At 37.4% G+C, this 22,514-nt stretch overlaps 1 protein-coding gene across 2 annotated transcripts in view; it reads right to left on the bottom strand.

The window, feature by feature from the left end:
• The window catches only part of LOC106073705 (matrix metalloproteinase-2-like), a 153,656-nt gene extending 132,896 nt beyond the window's left edge, over positions 1-20,760 (bottom strand). The window contains exons 1-2 of one of the 2 annotated variants that reach the window (XM_056005418.1): positions 20,219-20,760; positions 11,893-12,016 (exon numbers count right to left, since the gene is read on the bottom strand). The gene's annotated coding sequence lies outside the window, so the exon portion shown is untranslated. The remainder of the gene's footprint in view (positions 1-11,892; positions 12,017-20,218) is intronic. The other variant, XM_056005422.1, reaches the window with a different exon arrangement.
• Between the last annotated feature and the right edge of the window lie 1,754 nt (positions 20,761-22,514).

The raw sequence follows: 22,514 nt of genomic DNA, 5'->3' as shown, positions 1-22,514 counted from the left end.
CTGAAAACTGTTTGGTCACACTTGGAACAAGCCAGAAATAAACGCATTAGGACAAGGGTCTGGGGACATCAATTGGCGTTTCCGGTGTATATTTTATGTTCCTTTTCTTCTCTTTTATTTAATTATCAAACAAAAGCCGCTACTTTCATTTCCATTAATGGTTAACTCTTTCTCTCTGTAATTATTTACCACATTCTGGTGGAATCAACGCTGGTATCGTCAGTTAGGAGAGAAGGAATTAATTAAGTCAGTTTTCATTCACTAATACTTCTCCTTTCATCTTCATGAGCTGTGCGATTGACAAAACTGGGACTCACTAAGTTAACTCTTTCTCTCCGTAATTATTTTTCCACGTTTTGAAGGAATTCTTCATTCTGCTCATTACTATTTCACTACCCCTGTTATGATTGGGCTTCAATAGCTTGGTTGTTTATCAGAAAATGTTGTATTTGGTATAGAATTAAAGAGAAATGCATGTTTTTTTTTATATAATTCGAAGTCAAGTTTAAAAAATTAAACATTAATTTAATTTAATGAGGTCAAAATCAACGATGGTATCGTCGATTAGGAGAGAAAGAGTTTAGAGACATTGTGTGTCCAAGCAAAGATAACTACAGAGGAAACTCATAAAACTCAAACAATTAATATTCTTTAAGCTTCATTTCTTAAAAATATCTGAATCCATAGAGATTGGAAATACAATTTTTTTTTTATATCTAAAAAACAAATTATATAAAAAAAACAAAAACGCGCGAAATGTTAAATACACTAATCGAAGCAAGTTATCCGCCCCCTGCCGAATGGCGTCTTGAGATCGTCAAACTTAAACGAGGCTAACAAAAGGACAGAGTCATGGACAGACAACTCGGTACGGTGATTCAGGGGACATGCCAGAAACAATTTGTTACCCTTGTTGGGAAAACAAAACGGGGAGAAGCAATTTGGGGTCTAAGAGGGCGCTTGGGAGGGGGGGGGGGGAGATGGGAGTCCTGTGTCAAATTACCTCCCACTTTCGAAATGGCGCGCACAGTTCACTTCCGGTTACTCAAATCAGCGTTTGAGACATGGCAAACCACATTAACCACACATTCGGACATTTAGGGGAGATAAATAAAATGGACGAGATACGACTAGTGTAAGAAGGTCTTCTTGTGTCCATATGAGATGCATACAATCAGTTAATTTTTTTTTCTTTCTTAACTTATAAAAACTTTAAAGTGTTTTTAATGCAAGACCGTTTCCCCCCCCCCCCAGGACAGGGGTTCTCAACCTGTGGGTCGCGATCCCCTTGGGGGTCGATTGACGATTTGCCAGGGGTTGCCAATGACCATCGAAAAAATGGATTGTTTTTTGTCTATTCTTCTATTGAAGTGTATGTGAGCAAGAGGGGGGTGGTCGCGGCGGAGTAGGGGATTGTAAAAAGGGGTCGCCGAGCTTAAAAGGTTGAGAACCGCTGTTCTAGGGGGCTTTAGGGACCATAAAACTTTACGGCCATCCAGTGGCCTAGCAAGGTACACGTGGGCCTGGGTTCAAAGTATGATGGTGTATATACGTGTTTTTACTATCCCTACATCTACATAAATACATAATCATCAGTTAATCCATTATATCGTGATAGAAATGCTTCCGACTACGAGGAATGTAGCATTATCGATATCTGGCGCTAATGTATATAGTGCTACGCGCTAGCTTATATGATACACTTGATAACAATAAATAAAGCCGACGCTATAACTCCAGATTCAAGTGTCACTTTAATAACACACTCTAACATAACATTCATTACACACACTACAATTCTCTCTAATCAGGCTCTCTGCAATCCCTGCTCAACACGAAAGAACCAGCTCAAGAACTTGACAACTTGGGCAACCAAAAAAAACACATGAATAGCTAATATATCAATAGCCAAAACTGTACAATTGGCAACACGATCAAATATTGTATATCTGCTTCACTGTACATAAACTACAGTCGTACAAAACTCTAGGTCTACTGGTCTCTGTCTGTCTCATCCTGGACTCGTACTGATTCACTCAGGACTCTTAGTACGGCCTGTATCGAATTGAATCGCATGACTCTTGACACGCTCTTTACATAGGGTCTATTAAGGCCTTCTCTGGCTAAATCACAAAAAAGCGCCAATCCTTTCTGCATAATCCCATGACCATATCACAGGGGATATTCACATAGAGAATTCATAGCGCCCTTTCCTGCAGGTCCGTTCGCCGTTCCTTGACAAAGGAACATTTATGCCAAGTTTGAACAAGGTTGGTCAAACGGTTTTGATTTTTATTCGGGACATACATAAATACATACTCCTTACATTGTGTTTTATAGTAAAGATATTCAGATTAAACTCACTGCAGACGTTTTAACTCTTTTACGTTTAGGATTCGTCTCCCGTTGGACTCTCAACCACGTGACTTCTTAACATAAATCATGACAAACCAGCTCATGGTTTCATCATTCTACACCACTCAAACAACGAACACTCCCTTACCTCGTCGTTACCTTGGAAACACACACATACAGTCCATTACCACGAAGTAGTTACAAGTTCGGATCAGAAAATTTATGTCAATAACGTCCCTGTTTATTTTTTTTCTAAGTATTTCATTGAATAATTTGAGAAGCCTTGGACAGGTCAAGGACATTTATGTTTGAATTGGTTTGGAAAACCAATGGCATGTCTGAGTCTACAGTTTAGATTTCTAGGAAAACATTCAGGATATAAAATAAACACACACAAAATTAACGAACTAATTTTTTAAAAATCATATACATTAATGAAGCAGACAGATCTTGAATAGACCAGAATTAAACAAACAAACAGGTCCTTACAAAAAAGGTGCCGTGTCTGAGTGATAAAGTGCTTGGCTTCTGAATGTGAGGGAACCTGGTTCGAAACCTGTTGAAGACTGGGATTTTTAATCCTTAGCGCGCCTCTGAGTTCACCTAGCTATAATGGCCCCTAACATTTGTTGGTGAAAAGTAAAGGCAGTTGGTCGTTGTGCTGGCCACATGGCACCCTCATTAACCATGAGCCACAGAAGCAGATGACCTTAACATCATTTGTCCTATAGACCGCAAGGTCTGAAAAGAACAGTTCACATTTTACCAGCTTTTTGTTTTGTTTTGTACAAAGCTTATATCACCACACTCTGTGTATGTTTGAACATGTTTTTTCTCCCATTTCCCATTCTCGGATCAAGTTAAAACTTTGCACAATTTATTCATTGCACCTGACAAGATATAAATCAATAAAGAAAAATTAAACTATTAGTCAATTGTTGGTGATTAAAAATTTTGTTTTATTTCGAAATAATGAGACTGTTGTGACACGGTTACTGTGTGGGTCAACCGTGACACACGGTCAAGTGTTGGGTATCGAAGAGTTAGGGGACTTGCGGGTAGTGACGAGTGTGTAAACAAGAAGAGAGAAAGTCAGCGAGTGAAGTTGGGTATCTGTATATAACGTTGCCGTGTATATATGTTATGTTGAAATGTTACACAATTAAAAAGGCACTTTAAACGTAAAAGGACTTGTTTCTTCACAGGGAATATATGCTACTTTATGAGAGATGTGGATAAACAGACACACACACATATATATGGCTGTGAAATATATATGGATTTAGTCCCCTTACGTTGTGACAAGTTTCACTACTCATTCTCGAATCAAGTTGAAATTTTGCATAATTATTCATAGTAAATAACAATACTCGAATCAATCCAAAAAATTAACCATTTAGTTAATCATTTATTACTAATTAATTAATTTTGTTTTATATAACAGAAAGGGAGCTAAACCCTGTATTTTTCACATAAATGGCAGTAATAAGCGGTCATTCTTATATAATACAGACGTTACTTCAAAAAAGAAGATGATTACGTCCTACGCGTCATGCATTTAGTCATGCATATTAACCAATGACTTAAATTCTGCCAAGTCACTGGTTTTCCTGGCTAGCTCATTTCCTCTTAGATAATGTTTGTTTTTAAAAAGTATTTTTTTTTAGCTTGTCTTAAATTTGCAGATTAATAACAACAACAAAAATAGTAATGACTTATGACTTTACAATACCACAAACTCAAAACATAAGGTATGAAATGTATAATTATAATTTAAAAAAAACAACAACAGCAGATAACCGAAACTAAAATTTGATGCCTATAAAAGGGTCATTATGTGTATGTAACTTAACAGTGTTTTATTCTCCAATTATTATTTTTAACCAGGCTAGATTAACATATGGATACTCGTAGTGCTGTAATACGTCATTATCTTGTTCGAAGGGACGTCTTTAATTTATAAGAAGATGTATATAGTTTAGTGCAGTGGTAAAATAAAAAATAAAAGGGGGAGGGAAGGGGGTATTAAGTTTTATTTGTTTAGTTCTGAACGTCCAAACAATCTGCTGCAGCTGGGTTGAAACTCAGAATCATACTAACTACAGTTCAAATCGAATAACCACTCGACCAGTCTCTGTCTGTCTGTCTGTCTGTCTCAGTCTCTCTCTCTGTAGAACAAATACATTTCTTTCTATGGTGACCCAATTATCGTTCTTATTGCTCGCCCCACCCCCGCTTAATTCGGTTCTATCGGAAGAGAATCAGTTTTCTGGATTTATATAGTACATTTCATAAGATACGTTTAATAATTACTGTCAACAAATTTTAGCTTTGAGATGTTCTACATTATTGATAGTGAGTTTGGCTCAATCAGTCGAAGAAATCTCTTACTTTAAAGACACTCCACGAAAACTGAAGAAATAAATGAAAATGCTACGCCAATCATTGCCAACATTTGGAGGAGAAATGGCGTCCATCCTAAAAATTATAATCAACTCAACCAACATCGCTGTTCAAAAGAAGGATAATCAGAGTCGTTTGAAAAGGAAAGGGAAGCAATCAAATCAAAACAAATCAGATTCATTGGCATGGAGTAGTCTAACTTGGCCTGACCTCTGAGGTGAAAGAAAGCGCCATCCAAGGGGGAGACACTGAAATCCAATGGATCATAATTTTTTTCTTCTTCTTTGCACCGAGGATTGAAGAGTCAAAGGGACGCAATTCGTCAACGTCCATCTCAAGTAGGAAACAATTTTTATCGTTCTTGCGTCCGGCTCTGGCAATGGATGGAGACAAGGTCCAGGGTTGGCCCGGGGTCGCGGTCATCAAAGTTACATGATTTAAAGGCTCTCGACTGGGCAGGGAATATTTCTTTCAAGCTACAGCACACGACGTTAGTCTGGATGTACGAATTGAATGCCAGGACTTTGCTTTAAAAGGGAGAGAACTGTAGATATTTTCATTCAAATATTTTTTCTCTCCGTTGTTGACCTAATTATATTTATGTTTGCCACAATAAAATACTTTAATTAAGGATAACACAATTTAATGTGGATGTCGGAGTGTCGGTGCGTCATTGGTTACTTCATAATGATCGTAATTGCTCAATAGTGTTATTAGCTTGCTTCGGTGTCATTGTTAACACCAATGTTTATTTGTTACACTACTGCCGTCTATTAAAATATTCATTCCATTGACTTCTTAGTGACTGTCTCGCTGTCCCTTTTAGTCAGGGGTTCTCAACCTGTGGGTCGCGACCCCCTTGGGGGTCGAATGACGATTTGCCAGGGGTCGCCTAAGACCATCGAAAATATGGATTGTTATTGTCTACTCCTCTATTTCTGTATGTGTGTGGGTGGGGGGGGGGGGTCGCGGCAGAGTGGTGGATTGTAAAAAGGGGTCGCCGAGCTTAAAAGGTTGAGAACCGCTGCTTTTGGTGATTAGAGTCAGTCACAGGGCTGCGATATTGGTTTCAGTGCTGTAGATTCGAGTACAGGTTCAAAGGTTAAAGCACTACAGGAACTAGAATTATGAAGAGTGGCTCTGTCAGCAATGTCATGATCTTGAATTAATCAACTCTTGAAACTGTCATGTTTTTATGAATTGAAAATATGTAAATTAGAGAAACTCATTTCAGATTTTAAAATTCCCGTTAATATATATATCTATGTCATAGATACTGTGCAGAGATGGAGACGCACATATGTATATACAAACTACACACGACGGTCACTCGACTTTTTTCTTTTAGCCTGTTTTGACGATGATCGTTTTTTATTCCTTTTACAAAGCTTATATTCGTCTGTCTGTCTGTCTGTCTGTCCGTCTGGTCCATATTTTGTACACGTTTTTTTCTCTCCCCACTTCCCCTTCTAGGATCAAGTTGAAATTTTGTAAAATCATTTATTGTTGCCAATAAAATATGAGGCTATAAAAAAAAAAAAAACAATGAATTAATAAGTGGTAATTGGTTAATGGTTTTGATTTATAAAAGGGGAACTAAATCTTACAGTATTGAAACATAGTACCTAACAGTTGATGGGTAAAGTAGAGCGTTTGGTCGTTGTTTTGGCCACATGATACCCTCGTTTACCACCGGCAAGAAAAAAATGACCTTCACATCATTTACAATATATCTCGCAAGGTCTGAAAGGGGTATTTTGCTTTTTTAATGGATATATTTAGCAATAAATGTGCAGTTCTTTCCCTGACATTCCTCTGCGCCGACTTTATATTTTAAAAAATTTGGAGTCTGCACAGTTTGAGCAATTAAAAATTAAAAGGTCAAAGTTGTCACTTCCGCTTCGTGTGCTAAATCTTAATGTTGAAATCTTTGATTAGTTCGATAAAGCGACATTCCTAATTCAAGTCCAATATATATATATACACAGGATAATATTGATACTTTCACTTAAACGTAAATTTATTATTTTAAAAAAATTGCTTTCCATTTTAAATTTGATAACTGCTTTTACGTCACGCGTTTTCCATGGTCCAATCTCTTTTGTGGGCGGAGTACAATGGAGGTTGCCGTGATACCTTTAGTAAGTCTTCAAACACCAGACTCGGTATTCTAGTTGCTCAATAAAGAGAAATTTTGGGAGTCAGTTACACAGATCGGGTCTCAAACAAGGAAATCCTATGCCGAACTGGGAGTCGAACACTTAGTGAGGTTGTGACAGAGCGTCGCATGAGGTTTGCGGGACATGTTCTACGACAAAATGAATTACACACCAAGAGTTGCGACAACATGGACGCCAATACGAGGAAAGCGCAGACAGGGACGTCCTCGTATTACTTGACGACACACCTTTATGGAAGACCTCAGAACAGTGGACACCAGGTGGGAGGAGGCTTCAGACATTGCCAATGACAGATCTTTATGGAGACAGCTTGCCGCCCAATGCTCCGAACGGCGCGGGAGGACCTAAGTCTAAGTCTAAGTAAGTAAATTACAGTACGTTACATTTCATCAAAGCAAAATCTACAAATCAGGAATAGTGAAAGTTTTCTTTCATTGAAGGGGAAATAACTCCTGCGTAAGCTTTGTGGGGAAGACTACGAAGACGTATGCAAGGCAAGAAGAATTAAATATTTAGAAAAAGTGAATGGCATCTTTTTTCCAGGAACTCCAGTGCTTGTACTGGCTGTTTCTAAATACATTAAAAAAAAAACACTACATTCGATGATTTATTGTCATGCATTGATAACTTAAAGCAGTGTTTCCCAAAAGTGGTGTTCGCGTACCCCCTGGGGTACAGGAAGACCTTGGAGGGGTACGCGTTGCACCTCATTAACTATGCTGATATTTTTTTTAAAATATTTTTTAAAAATTTTTTAGGTCGTCGCGAAGTGGGCGACTGCTGTCAATCAAAACAAGAACGGAGCGGTACAAAAACTCGTTCGTACCTCACTCGGTCAGACTCTATCACCGCCACTCATTGATCAGGGAACATGAAATGCATCAAGATACCTGTGTGTAGTCGCTGAATGAACTCTTTATGTTGTCTGTTGTATTTATGTGTATTTTTCTGTTGTGTTGTCTTTATATGAGAAACGAGTCCTTGTAATCACAACAAATTTCCGTAAGGATAAATAAAGCAGTCTTAGTCTTAGTCTTAGTCTTAAATGTCCATAAAATGCGACCATTCTTTTCATAGATACCAGGCGAGGAATACTCAGCGTTAGAAAAATTATGAAAGGGTACACTTTGGTCAAAAGTTTGGGAAACACTGACTTAAAGGAAAGAGGAATTGTTGTCCATGGTGTTCCGTTGTTTGACCAGTACTGCAGTTTTAACTCTTTTTCTCCTAAATGACGATACCACCGTTGATTAGAACTCATTAAAATTAAATTAGTAAAGTAAAAGTAAGTAAAGTTTCCCTTTCAGACCTTGTGGTCTATAGGGCAGATGATGTAAAGGTCTGTGGCCTACGGTTAACAAGGGTGTCATGTGGCCAGCACAACGACCAACCGCCTTTACTTTTCCCTAACTAATGTCAGGTACCCATTAGAGCTGGGTGGACTCAGAGGCGCCCGAAGATCCCGAAATTAAAAATCACAGTCTTCACCAGGATTCGAACCATTTTCTGATATCAAACAAAAACGTTATTGAAGCTCAATCCTAACAGGGTAGGGAAATAATAATGAGCAAAATAAAGAATCCTGTCAAAACGTGAAACATTATTACAGAGAGAAAGAGTTAAAACGTATGCAAGATAGAACCATAACACGTTTTTGTTTTTATAAGTTTCCTCATGAACAGTTGTGTGTGTGTATTTAGAGAAAGCTGGTCTAATGAACCTTGTTACTCAGAGCGCCTCAAAATTTCTGAATTTTTCTTTTGTATTCCCGGGCAAAATGCCAACGTTAAAAGATTGTTTTTATTGATAAATGCACAGTGGATAAAATAGAGAAAAGAACTATTCCTTGACTCTGAAAGAGGTATTCGTCTAACTTTTTGAAGGAATATGCCCAGTTTTTTAAGTTTAATTTGTCTTTTTTTTAAATCGCATTTGTAAGCCTTTGTCTTCCTTTGCTAGTTAGGTCAGGTCCAGTAACTCTAGTCAACGCTTCATTTTTTTTTTTTTTTACACCGGATTTAAAAAAAAAAAAGCTATTAATAGTTTTCCCGCCTTCTATGAAAATCTTCAATAGAAAAATTATAACTTTATTTTTAGGGAAAAAAGAAATGTCATGCGAACCACTACAAGTCCGCATACTATACAAATATACGATCACCATATGTGGAAGTTAAAAAATAGGTTTAAATTAAGTAAAACGATAACATCTTTAGTTCCTGATAAAGGCATAAGTCCTAAATAGCGGAAAGTTTGTAATGAGCTATAAATAAATGCATCCATATGTATTAGTTATATATAGCTATCTCAGTGGGTATACGTTAACGCGTCTACAAAAAATGAACAATGTTAACCACAATCCTTGTGAAAACATAGAACTTAGTGTTCTGTCTTGTGTATTTTTTTGGCAATGTAATCCTCTACTTCTTCTTTTTCTTCTTCATTGTTCTCATTGTTATGTTGGAGCGTTCAGATGACTAGACCAATACATGAGATGAACTGCGCAGTGGTTTCCAAATCAGGGAGCTCTCCATATAGTTTCCTTTCTATAGGGGTGATTTGGGGCCAGTGTCTTATACGGGCCTCTTGGTGAATAGAGCAGTTTTGGAGGACGTGGTCGGCATTCTCTGGTGATACTCCACATGGGCAGATTTCACTGGTTCCAATTTTGAGCTTCCGGTACATGTGTTGTCGCATTCTGTTGTGTCCGGTCCTGAGTCGAAAGATTAGACGTTGGTCTTGTCGGGATAGCTTATAGTAAGCGTCATCTTTCTTGTGATTTGGATAATCCTCTACTGATTACAAAATGTAACAACAAAATAACAAAAACAAAAAAAATACGTAAAAAATGATTGTATTAAAACAAAGCTTACAGTCTGGATCAGTCATGTAGTCATATGACTTGTAATAGATCTGGCCTCACAACAATAAATCTTTGCGATTACAAATTGTTTTACCAATTGATATTGTTTAATGCTATTTTCATTCCTTTAGTTTTCTCGATACGCTATAACCCAGGGGTTCTCAACCTGTGGATCGCGTCCCCCCTTGGGGGGTCGATTGACGATTTGCCAGGGGTTGCCTAAGACCATCAAAAATATGGATTGTTATTGTCTATTCTTCCATTGCTGTATGTGTGTGTGTGTGAGGTGGGGTCGCGGCAGAGTGGGAGATTGTAAAAAGGGGTCGCCGTGCTTAAAAGGTTGAGAACCGCTGCAGTATAACCCCATCACTTGCCTGGATCAGTTGGTAAGGGCTGGATGGAGATAGAAGGGGCTATAAATAAATAAATATCTATATCTATCCATCTATCAATCTATCTATCTATCTATCTATCTATCTATATATATATATATATATATATATATATATATATATATATATATATATATATATTATGCAATAGTTATATCTTATTGTTACTTTCTATCTATTCTCTCTACAAAGTATAAAGGGGACTAATTCTAATTCAACTCAGGCCACTTTATCAGTCAAGAGCCATTTTTTTCCCTTGTTCGAGATACCAAACGAAATAATTAATTGCCAATAGTTAATTAACTAATTGTTTGTTTTTTTTATTATTGATTCTTGTTTTTGCAGGTAAAAGAAATAATTGTGCAAAATTTCTGCATCATCCGAGAGTGGGTTTGGAAGAAATACCATGTACAAACTTTTTACCAGATAGACAGGCAGAGTGTTGATATAAGCTTTGTAAAAAGACATTAACTTTAAAAAAAGAGTAGATATCCTTGAACCTGTGGTCAATGGCTACACTCACTTCAGAACGATTAATAGTGTCTTGAACTGTCCAGTGGTCATAAGTCTTATGGGCCTTAAACCCGGCCAGTCAGCAAGGAACATTAGTCTACTACTAAAGAGAGAGAGAGAGAGAGAGAGAGAGAGAGAGAGTGGGGGGGGGTAGAGAAAGAGGACCATGAATTATTTTATGAAAATACTCAGACACAAATATGAAGACACATTTGTTATTCTATATGACAGGACAAATTCATACAAGTGCTATGTCTTCAAAAGAGTCATTACAGCATGGAACGGAATTCCTTAATCAGCCAAGAAAACCAATGACTTAGCAGAATGTAAGTCTAATTATCAAGCACGACTCCATTATTACCTACGCGTAGGACGTAAGTATTTGTTTATTGAAAGAATTTCGATTTATAAGATAAGATAAGAAAAAAAAAGAATAAAAAATTAAAACAAAAACCCAGACTCTAGATATATACGTGGATCTATATACGCTTGGCAGATATTACATTTTAATCCCCATTCCACCGTCAATTCTACTCAACAATTTTTGATCTACTCCAGTCTTGCTATGGATAAATATTTCTACATTTAAAGAAGATTCAGAAATCAACTTGAAGACTTCAGACGTCTCACTTTAACTTGATGAATCAAAGAAATATAAATTTAAAAAGTTATTTTTTATAACAATTAAGGCACTTTTCTGAAAATAGAATTTCTTTTTGGTTTATGAAATCTAAAATAGCCACTTCATTTGATCGCTCATCTGTCAACTATTGACATTAGTCTTTTCCCAGTTAATGGACCTCATTCACCAATCGTATCAACAAAAATGACATAGGAATATCAACAAACATGACATCCCAGCTACATCAATATCAACAAACATGACATCCCAACCACATCAATATCAAGCAAAATATCCCAACCACATCAATATCAACAAACATGGCACCCCTACTAAATCAATATCAACAAACAAAAAAATCACAACTACATCGGTATCAACCAACGTGTCATCTCAACAACATACTTTCAACAAGCGTAACATCCCAACTACATCAATATCAACAAACACGACATCCCAACTAGATCAACTCAATCATAAGAGCAACTTCCCTACCATTTCTTGTTCCAAACAAAGCACACCACTGCACAACTATTTTACATCGACACCAACATGAACGCTCCTAACCTGAGTGGACGTCCGCTGCTACACGCTTCAAAAGTCGACCAATCAGCCATCTTGTCGGACAGGGATCTTCAATCAGGACACATAGAGCTGACCGCAATGACCCATGCTGGACAAGTCTGTAGCCCTGTGGAAGATTGAAACAGAGAATATGTAAATTCTATAGACGGACCAAGGCTAAGATTGAGCGAAGACTTCGATCTGGACGCCATCTTTATATTCATCTTGTTTCTCCACCCCCCAAACACTGACATACATAATTTTCCTCTAAGGAATAGTTCTAGAACAAGAGAAGTAACTCAAACATTTTCTGTTCTCTTTATGAAACGAAATATTCTTTTTTTGTAAATAAGTTTTTAATACATCCTACTTAGTCCATTCTGTAGCTCGGTCTTATTTCAATATTTTTTTTTATTCAATTCGTATCTTCGTGAAAACTTCAAAAAACTAAAACCTGGTTGGGTGGACACGATTTTCGAAATAGGCTCTAACGATTTTCCGAGAAATGTAACAGAATTGTTGACCACACTAGGAATACTCTTGTTTGACCGTTATAATTTCTTGTTACATTTAAAAATGAAATATATCTATATTTGGCTTTAGAACGAGAAAATATCTATAATGAACGGACTAGGTCTATATGTCTTCGGGTATTTCCGCATTTGTTCAAGATTTTAATAAATTAAAGTTCAGGAACATTTTGCGCATCGTCTGCTAAGTCTAGTCCAGATCTAAAGGACTATCACTGGAATATTATAAAGTCTAGTTTCGCTTAACCCTGAGACTTTCTGTGTGTGAGGGGGTGGACCCGGTTTAATAGGTTGTCATTACAAGACAAACCGCCTTTACCATTCCCCAACTAATGTCAGATATCCAAATAGAGCTGGGTAGACTCCGAGGCTCCCTAAAGATACCGAAATTAAAAATCTCAGAATTAGAGCCCGGCACCCCTCACTTCAGACGCCAAGGGCTTTACCACTCAGCAACCGCGCTTCCTTTTTTTTTCATTTTACTAGTTATTTTAGTTGGCAACAGTGATCATTTAATATGGCGTCCTTGACATCGTTTATTTTTGTTGATTACTTTCAGAATCTTTCACTAACTTCCGCTTTACGTCTCTCCTTAGCTTCTGTAATAGAAATATGCTTACACTCAAATAGGAACATTAAGTTTACAATATATAAGTTTACAATGTACACAAAGTTTATAGTCTATAGCTAGTAATTGATTCGCAGCAATTCCATCTGTTCGAGTGAGAGTCTTCCTGAAATTTATTTTGATTCCATAAAACATGTCCCTTGCGACAGCGGCGCTAGGTAAACGCTGTGCATGGGGCTGACCATCGAGTTTCAAAAGCTTGATATGATGACTTGAGTATAAAACACCTGAATTCTATAACGACTGATCTCACTGAGTTCACCTTTATGGTTTATGTAATTCACTGACATGATTTCTGTGATCTAGATCAGTGTTTCCCAAACTTTTGACTTATTGTATCCCTTTTATAATTTTTGTAACGCTGAGTACCCCTGCTTACCCCCCCCCCTTACCCATTACACGAGAATAATGATTTTTTTTTTTGTGCTGAGATAACAGATAGCAGAATTCGGTTCCCTGGTTGTTAATTTTAGTCTTAGATGCTGTTCCACGTTTAACAGTTTGTTCCTTTTTTGGAATTAATTTCTACAGTCTACAAACACTGAAAATGCTGCTTCACACAACTATGCTTTAAATACTTTAAATCACACATATGGAAATGAAAAATATATTTTAGGACACCCTAACACATCACACTGCGAAGCTTTAAAACTTTTCTTTATTGCCCTTTTATTGGTACATTAAACACATTTTTTTTTTACAATTAAGTATTCATAATTTATTTTAATGTATTAACTGAACATAGCATAGTTAATGAGGTGCAACGCGTACCCCCTCCAAAGTCTTCCTGCACCCCTTGGGGTACGCGAACACCACTTTGAGAAACACTGATCTAGATCATAAGACCTTGATGAAATATTTTGTAGTAACCGATCAGCAGTTTCGAAAGTAACGCAGACGTCGCAGAAAACTCCATCGAGCTAACATGAAGGGCGCTAGGTTCGCTACCCATAGTTCGCCTTTCTACTTCCGGTAACAGACATTTCCTCCGAGGACATCGTGGATGTGGCCGTACAAACTTAGCTTGGGGTTTGTTTGTTTTTTTACAATGGTCATAAGATCGTCATGGAACTGATTGCCATTGTGATTCGGTTTTACTTGTTTGTGATATTGTCTCTGTATATGATGCATCACTTGATCTAGTTCTAGTCACTCCAAACAAAATTCGCCATTATACATTCTTTTTGTGGTCGGTTGTAGGTCGAGACCATGCGCTCTCCAAATAACGGAAGATGAGAAAAAAAAAAGCCACGTTAGACGCTGAGTGTGTATTTTCATAAATCATTATTTTATTTGGTAGGGATCTTCTTGCATGACATTTTTATGTCATAACAATTTTATGCATGTGTATTTGCCAAAGAAGATGAAGCCAGAGAGAGAGAGAGAGAGAGAGAGAGAGAGAGAGAGAGAGTAAACGAGTGTGAGAGAGAAAGAGAAAGAAAAAGAAAGACTGAGAGAGACAGAAAGAGACAGAGAGAGGAAATATTTTCTGATTGTATCGACAGATTTGAATTTCAATTCAGATGACAAGATTTCTTCAGCATCATTTGAATAAAAATGTAACCCCCGTGTCTTGCAAACTAGGGCTGAATGCATCACTGTGTAGAGCGAAATGAACAGTGAATCGCAGGCGAGTCTACCTCTACCTAAGGGAAATAAGTTTGAAGTTTGAATGTAGAGATCTAGTGACGAATTTAAAATATAGGAGTTTCAATCTTCACCTAGCAGTGGATGTAAAATCCATAGTACAAAAGAGTAATTGAAACTATTTCTAGTCTCTACTGTGTCACTTTACTGAGCTCTTTGACAGCTATTACTTACTATATCTAGTGATGGGAACTAAACTAACTTTTAAAAGTTAAACTAAAACTAGTTTTCAACTAAAATAAAGTAATTAAACAATTAGTCCATCGTACATACCATGACATGATATAACTAAACTAAAGAAATTTAATTAAACTATAACAAAATATTTTTGGTTTGGGGGGGGGGGATTAAACTAGACCTATATAGATATAATCATCCGACTGTATGCCTACGGTTCGATCTTATTCTTTTAACATTCTAGTAATATTTAGCTATAATAAAATCAGTATTAAGGAAAATGTTTCTTACATAAACGTTAATGCACAATAAAATAAAATGTCTAAATAAATATGTGTGCTTGTATTTTTGCCTTGAATTAAAACATTTAGAAAATAATGGCAGTTACTACACGCATGAAAGAGAGACCAATCGCTGGAAGTCAATAGAGCCAGGAAGTATAACACAGTTGTTCCGATAAAACATTCGAATGCCACGACAATAGGAAAGAGTTCAAGGTTCATTTGATAGGTCATAGACATGCATATTCTTCTTTGAGGAGCATGTAAAGGGAAGCTATCAAGTAGCCCTATCTCATAGTAATCTGCCCTTTGTTTTTTCCATTTTGATTTAGAAGATGCGGTGTACGTTCTTCAATCGATTAAATAAAGAAAGAAAGAAAGAAAAAGAAGAGAACATAATAAGGAGAAACGTTGAGGCAGGTTGATACTGTGTTGGCTAGGACTATTGAGTTGTTCTTAGCTTATCTTATAAAATACAGACGTTACGTTAAAAAAGACGCGTTCTTCGCGTATCTCTAGGTCAGTCCAGTCATGCAAAGATACTGGTTTTCCTGGCTGACTCAGGCAACCCATTCCATGCTCTAATAGCACTAGGGAAGAAGGAGTATTTGTACAAATTAGTCCTAGCATATGGGACAAGGAATACGCCTTTGTTGTTGTTGATGTCGATGCAGGAAATTCAATGCATGTCAACTCTCTTTGTTTTAGTGTTTGTTTTGAATACACGCACCCTAGACTTTTGTTCCAGTCTAGTTTATAAGGTTTTGTTGTCCATTAATTAAGATGCTAATACAATTGTATAAATCATCCATGTGACACAATAATTATTAATATCATTCTCTCCTCGTAAGGGTCCAACAGAAGTGAATAGGTTCAAAGCTTTCCCCCCTTTCTCCTAAATGTCTCCTAAAGGATTTGAACCAACCATCTTAGCTCAGAATCCACTCTGACCAACTGGTGTTACTTCTATATGAAAGCATTCTTTTAAACGCTCAAGTCCCTAAAACCTCTGTATACTATCACAGTTTAAAGAAGGGAATGTTTGTGGGTTATGTTTTTGTAATTTTCATCTCTTGTAAATACATTCGTCATCACTGACCATAGCGCGAAACGAAAGAACTGAACTTTAGCCTACAGCTGGCCTTGTTTTGTCACTGTCCCCTGGGGAGTTGTTCCTCTCTTGTTCAGCACACTAGCTCACCCCCCCCCCCCCAGCACCTCCTCTGGCTATGTCTTCCATAGCAGGACTCAGAAGCCAACGTTGATTGTTTGAATGAATAAACAAATTTAAAATAATAAATTATGTGTTATTGAATGTGAAATGACTTCTACATTTCAGAATCAGAGGTAATAGCGACAATGCTGAATGTTTCAAGTCTATGTGCTACAGTCGATGTCCTAAAGGGTTGTAATGTTTTGACATTTGCCCTAAAGTGGATTTAGTAGTATTGTGTCTAAACTTTATCTTGTCAGTGAAAATAGTGTTTTAGTTAATTACAATGAATCTTTTCATGCCTCTGAGAGCTGCATTTTGTGCCAAATTTTGGACGCGTTCCATAAGTAGTACCGTCTGTTTAGTCTAGATCACCTACTTGAATTATGTCTAGACTAGACGCGCCGATCTCCTAACACTACACAACAATCAGTGGCGTAACTAGAGATTTGGCGGCCGGGGGACTTTAACCTTTTTAGGGGTCATTGCATTTTGACATTCGACATCATGACATGAGATAATGGCGTAATATTTCATGTAAAAACACATTTCGGACACTCATTTTGGGGACCCGGGGGATTTTCCAATTCGGACCCCTTTGCCCACCATAGCTACGCCACTGACAACAATGTCCTGAAACAGGCTGTTGGCTTTGTAAAGTAGTTTTAATAAGTAAAGTTGTTATTTTTTTACAAACCTCTATATAACAAATATGCTTGATATAGGTCTAGGTTATGTGGAAACTAAAACGCCGTTGCATTTTTAGATCCAGAATCTAGAAGTTGATTTAGAAACATGTATTTAAATATACATTCTAAAGCATTAGAGGATTAAAATCAACAAGCTTGAAATATTTAGATCTAGGATTGTCGGAAACGCGACATAGTTTGTTATCTCAAGTTATCTCCATGGAAACTAAAAGGAAATAAGCTTTATAATTTTATCATAGATTTGCATGAATACATAGTTTTGTGATTTAATAGCCTCTTCTATTTAAAATCCTCAAAACGGGATTGTATTATTTCTAAACTTTTTTTTTTCATTTTGTTGGCAATATTCAAACTCAATTTTGGGTCCTTGACATTGTTTAGTTTGTCGTGAAAATCTTTCATTAAGTCTTTAAATTATAGTTGCCATTAATGGAATGGGTTGCCTGATTCAGCCAGGAAAACTATTAACTTTGCATAGTTTAAGTCATTGATTAGCATGCATGACTAGATTGACAGGTGCAATGCGTAGGCGTAATTATTTTCGTTTTCGAAGTAACGTCTGTAATATATAGGATAGGATAATATTTAATATTTATTCCCTAGCGCTATTAGAGCATGGAATGGGTTGCCTGAGCTAACCAGGAAAACCAGTGACTTGGCAGAATTTAAGTCATTGGTCAATATGTATGACTAAATCCGTGACGCGTAGGACGTAATCATCTTTTTTTTGAAGTAACGTCTGTTACGCTGGGCAGAGCACGTATCTGGTATGGGAGACGAACGTATGCTTTTTTGGCGAGCTAAAAGGTGGTCGACTTAACAGAGGCGCCACACGGACACGCTTCGAAGACCAGCTTAGGCGTCAACTTTCCTTGGCTGACATAGAAGAGAGCACCTGGTTGCATGCGGCCTCAGAACGAGATAGCTAGAGGTCACTCACAAAAGGCCGCGGGTTACACATTTGAGACCAAAATAAAATCCGCTGCCGAGGACAGACGCAGACGGCGAAAAGAAAATCTAAATCGACCACCCGCGGACAATGGTTATGCCTACCCTGGATGTGGCAAAATATGTAGGGCAAGGCTGGGGCTGCGCAGCCACGGGAAATACTGCATTCCTCACTAATCTTCGGACTCGAAGACAAGCCTTATTAAGCTGTATGTCGAATAATATGTGCTAAACTCTTTAGCGTTTACATAATTGGAGATTTCCATAGTCTATAAATAGCAAGTTTTTTGGCGTATCCGGTGTATAGAATAAAGGAAGCATTGAGAAACTGTGTTGTAAATCAGTTACTTATTTTATATCCTGTATGTATTTTAGCACTAAAGTATCCAATTTTTTATACTTTTCTTTTTGTGATTTTATTTTGGTAGGCAGTTTTGGGTTTAATTTAGTGTCCTTGATAGTGTTTAGTTAATCTTGAAGATCTCCAATAGCGCTGTGAATTTCAGTGTCCCAATCTTATTTATGAAAATATCTGAGGTTTTATTTTTTTTATTAGAAATTTTCACACTGAAGTTTAACCAGAGTAATCTTCTCTTTGTTTTCTTGTTTGGTTTGCGCTCTTTCAAACAATTAAACACAGAACGAGGGAAAAGGATCTAGAGAAATGTGGTGGCGATGTAGTGGAACCAACAGAAAATTGTGACGAGATGAAGAGAAGAAGACTGGGAGAGATTTCGATAGAACTAGACAGAATTAACAATGTCAAGGACGCCATATTAAAAAGTCACTGCGGCCAACTAATTAATAAACGAGCCTAGACCTTTGATTCTACAGTGTAGAAAAAGTTCACGCAAACTATTCAATTATTTAAAAAAATTATATGTACCGGTAATGAATGCGCTGTGGCTGAGCGGTAAAGCGCTTGGCTTCCGAACCGAGTTCCCGGGTTTGAATCCTGGTGAAGACTAGGATTCTAAATTTCAGGATCTTTGGGCCCGTCTAAGTCCACCCAGCTCTAATGGGTAACTTGGTCGTTGTGCTGGCCACATGACGCCCTTGTTAATCGTGGCCTATAGAAACAGATGACCTATCATCTGCCCTATACATCGCAAGGGGAACTTGACTTACTAACTAGTTTATTAATTCTTCGAATACCTGTTCACCGGATACACCAAATAGGATTGCTATTTATAGATTTGCTTCCCATGATTCGTTTTTTTAAAAAATAGGTTTCGTAAGTTCTATCCTAAACCTTCTGCAACGGGGATGGGGGGGGGGGGGTAGGAAGAGCTTCAAACTCGGGACCTTGTGATAACAGTCTGAAGCTCGCTCATAGAACAAGATCAAGCAGCCGTAGTGTGGAGACTCCGGATTCGGGCTGGTCCACTTGAGTATAACATAATCTTTTAAGATTTCTTTATTGTAGCTTAACGGGTCTGTTATATTATGAATATTCTGATTCGAAGCCATATACAAATACATTAATTGTTAATATAATATATTGTCAGATAAAAAAAAAGTATTCATAATATTATGTAATATTTTTCCGTACTTAATTATTAATAAAAGTTAAATTCACTTTATATTGAGACCAAGTAGACGCTGGAGTTCAGTTCTCTAATGCCAAGGTGAAATCACTTAAGAAACCACGGACTCTGACTAGACTTCCGTATCCCAAACTGGGAGGGCCGAATTTCTGCAATGGTTTCACAGTAAGTACTTGAATAATAATGGAAAAAAAAAACTTTTAACAAAAAATCGCTTCAAAGTAAAACGTCTACAAAAAAGATTAAGCAGGTGTAATGAGCTTATGATGCTTTAGATAAAATTTCATTGCTACATGTTGCTCTTCACATCGGTAGCCACTATCGGTAACGTGAATTGTAATAAGTAGTTACTGAAATAAATAAACCCTGCCATTACCGAATGCCTGAGTTGGTAAGTGTATTGTCTTGTAGCCACTATAATAAATCCGAAACACTTATTTGACATAATATTCAATTCTAAAGAGAGAGTGCGCTAGACTCCTCCCTATTAGCAGTAATTTAGTCTTTAGGAGCCGCCAAGATCAAAGTTCAATTAGTTTGATCAGCCAATTCTTTCATTAATCAAATCTATAAAGGTTTCACTTGACCGCAGCGGCGGCCACATGCTAGAGGAGTAACTTAATGAAGGCAATAACAAATATTACTCACTTGAGTGCTCCGACCGTGTCCCAGTGGCGTGAGGGGGGGCTCAGCTGGTCGTGTCTCCTGAGGGCGCCTGGACCAGGCCGGCTTCGCCTCCTGCATGGTCACTTAACTCTCCATGCGGTCATCTGATGGGATGCTATTTGTCACATCCTTTCGAGTAAACACAAATAAACAAACGGGGGAGAACTCGATACTATCTGTTCGGCCATAGTCAGTCCTGGCTTGTAGTGAGACTATCCCCCGTTGATTTCTTCCAGTATCAAATGATAGGTGTCCATCTCTCAGTCACAATGGGCTGCTGCTTTTCAAGTTAAGTCAATAAGACGCCATACGCCATAAGTATATAAGTATAATTTATACAAATGTAAACAGTAGCCACTAGCCATGGGTGTGGATACAATGGATTGTGGATAAGACGAATCCATAATCACTTAAAGTGTTACACTCGTCCGAGTAGTTTAATTCGTAGGCACCGGGTTGATTTACCTCCCCTGCTGGTCAAAGAAAGCGTTTCGGTGCTGCCAACGTCTTGACTCTGGGCCATCTTCTTGTCCCGGAACTTGTGGCCTGATCCCCCGGCGCCCCCATTGGTTGGCCGCAGCCCCCACTGGACAGCGAATCGGCAGGCTGGAATACTTTTTTTTTTTAGGAAAAGGCTTGAAGGGGTGGTGGTAGAGGGGGGCGAAAGGATCTGTGATGGGGAACAATATTTGGGAAGGGGAGGGGGACAAGGCGTTGAGAACAAGAAAAGGGGAGAGAAGCAAATTTCTGAGAGTCAAAACGAACTCATTTGCATATTGATTTCCAGAAGTTACAAGACAAGCAAGAGAAGGCTGGGCTAGTCGTTAGTTGTCAGTAGATGGTAGATAGGGAGAAAGCCGAATACAGAATGACGATGTAGAGACTTTTTGTTTCGTTTCGTGTTCTTGCCAAGTGAAATGAATTTCAGTTTTTAAAAAAAAACTTGCAAAGAAAAATTTCTGTTGCTTTAATCTTAGTTTGTCTGAATGGTATTTCTGAAGAGTCATAGAGTCATGCGTCCCACAGCTGTACAATTAGGTCCTACCCCAGACACCGACTGCGGAAAAGAATCGATAGAGCTCTAATATTTCATGCGCTTATCTTTAAGAGAAGTACCAGACCTTTCAGTCAGTTAAATATATTCTTATTGATTTTTTTAACTAAGCCAGAAGCTACTTTCATTTACATAGTGTTTGATCTAACCTTTGTTCATTATAGTCACCGAATAGTCTAAATTATTTTTTTCTGTTGCGATACTCGAAACGATTAGGGAATTCGTTCCAGCATTAACATTTTAAAGACATTTTGTAAATAATGAGTAACATTAGTGCACAGATACTCAAAGATGTCAGAATGCGATCGATATGGCCTGATTATGTAAACTGGTACGAACCATTCAAACAACCATTATACATCAAACACTGAACTTTAATCTTCTGATACAAAAACAAAATTTAATAAAAAAAACCCAAAAAGACACAAAGATAAAGGCACATTCCTCACCCCATATGCTAGGACAAATGTGTACAAATACTCCTTCTTCCCTAGCGCTATTAGAGCATGGATTGGGTTGCCTGAGCTAGCCATGAAAACCAGTGACTTGGCAGAATATAAGTCATTGGTTAATATGCATGACGTGTAGGACGTAATCATTTTCTTTTTTTAAATTTTGATTGTGTATCTGAAATTCTGCAAGACGGCCTTTATGTTTCCTAAATTCTATTCTCATTTCTTTAGTTTTCTGAACATTTAAAATGAGAAAGTTGGTAAAAAGTGTTAATTATTGAATGGTACATTTTTTCATCAGCAATTTTTATGATGGGAGTATCAGGTGATTGGCTCCGAAGGTCATCTGTGTAGATGGTATACAATACTGGTGACAGAACGCGCCCCTGCGGCTCCCCAGTGCTAATCCCCTCTCGTGCCTGACACTTGCCCGTTTACTTTTACCAATAAAAAATCCGACATCATGATATTTTTGACATTTAGTTACAACTTTTGTCTTTTCTGAAAGCGAATCCTTTACTTTTTAATTAAATAGAGAAGCAGTTTTTTTTCATAAAAAAAAAATAAAAATTTTTACAACTATTCACGATTGGTAGCCAAAACCACTTGACACTATACTACTGAGAGGAACTGGTTTCCTGTTTGAAAATATCTTTGCAACTTTTTTGTTTGTTTGTTGTTGTTTTTTTCTAAAAAAAAAGATATATTTTTAAATATTTGCATGACTAAATTAAATGTGTTCTGTTATTTAAGCTACTTACATTCTCAATAA

Source organism: Biomphalaria glabrata, chromosome 12 (genome assembly GCF_947242115.1).
Source record: "Biomphalaria glabrata chromosome 12, xgBioGlab47.1, whole genome shotgun sequence".
Classification (NCBI taxonomy): Eukaryota; Metazoa; Mollusca; class Gastropoda; family Planorbidae; genus Biomphalaria; species Biomphalaria glabrata.
Note: the sequence above shows the minus strand (reverse complement) of the source record. Positions and strands in the feature narration are given on the sequence as shown.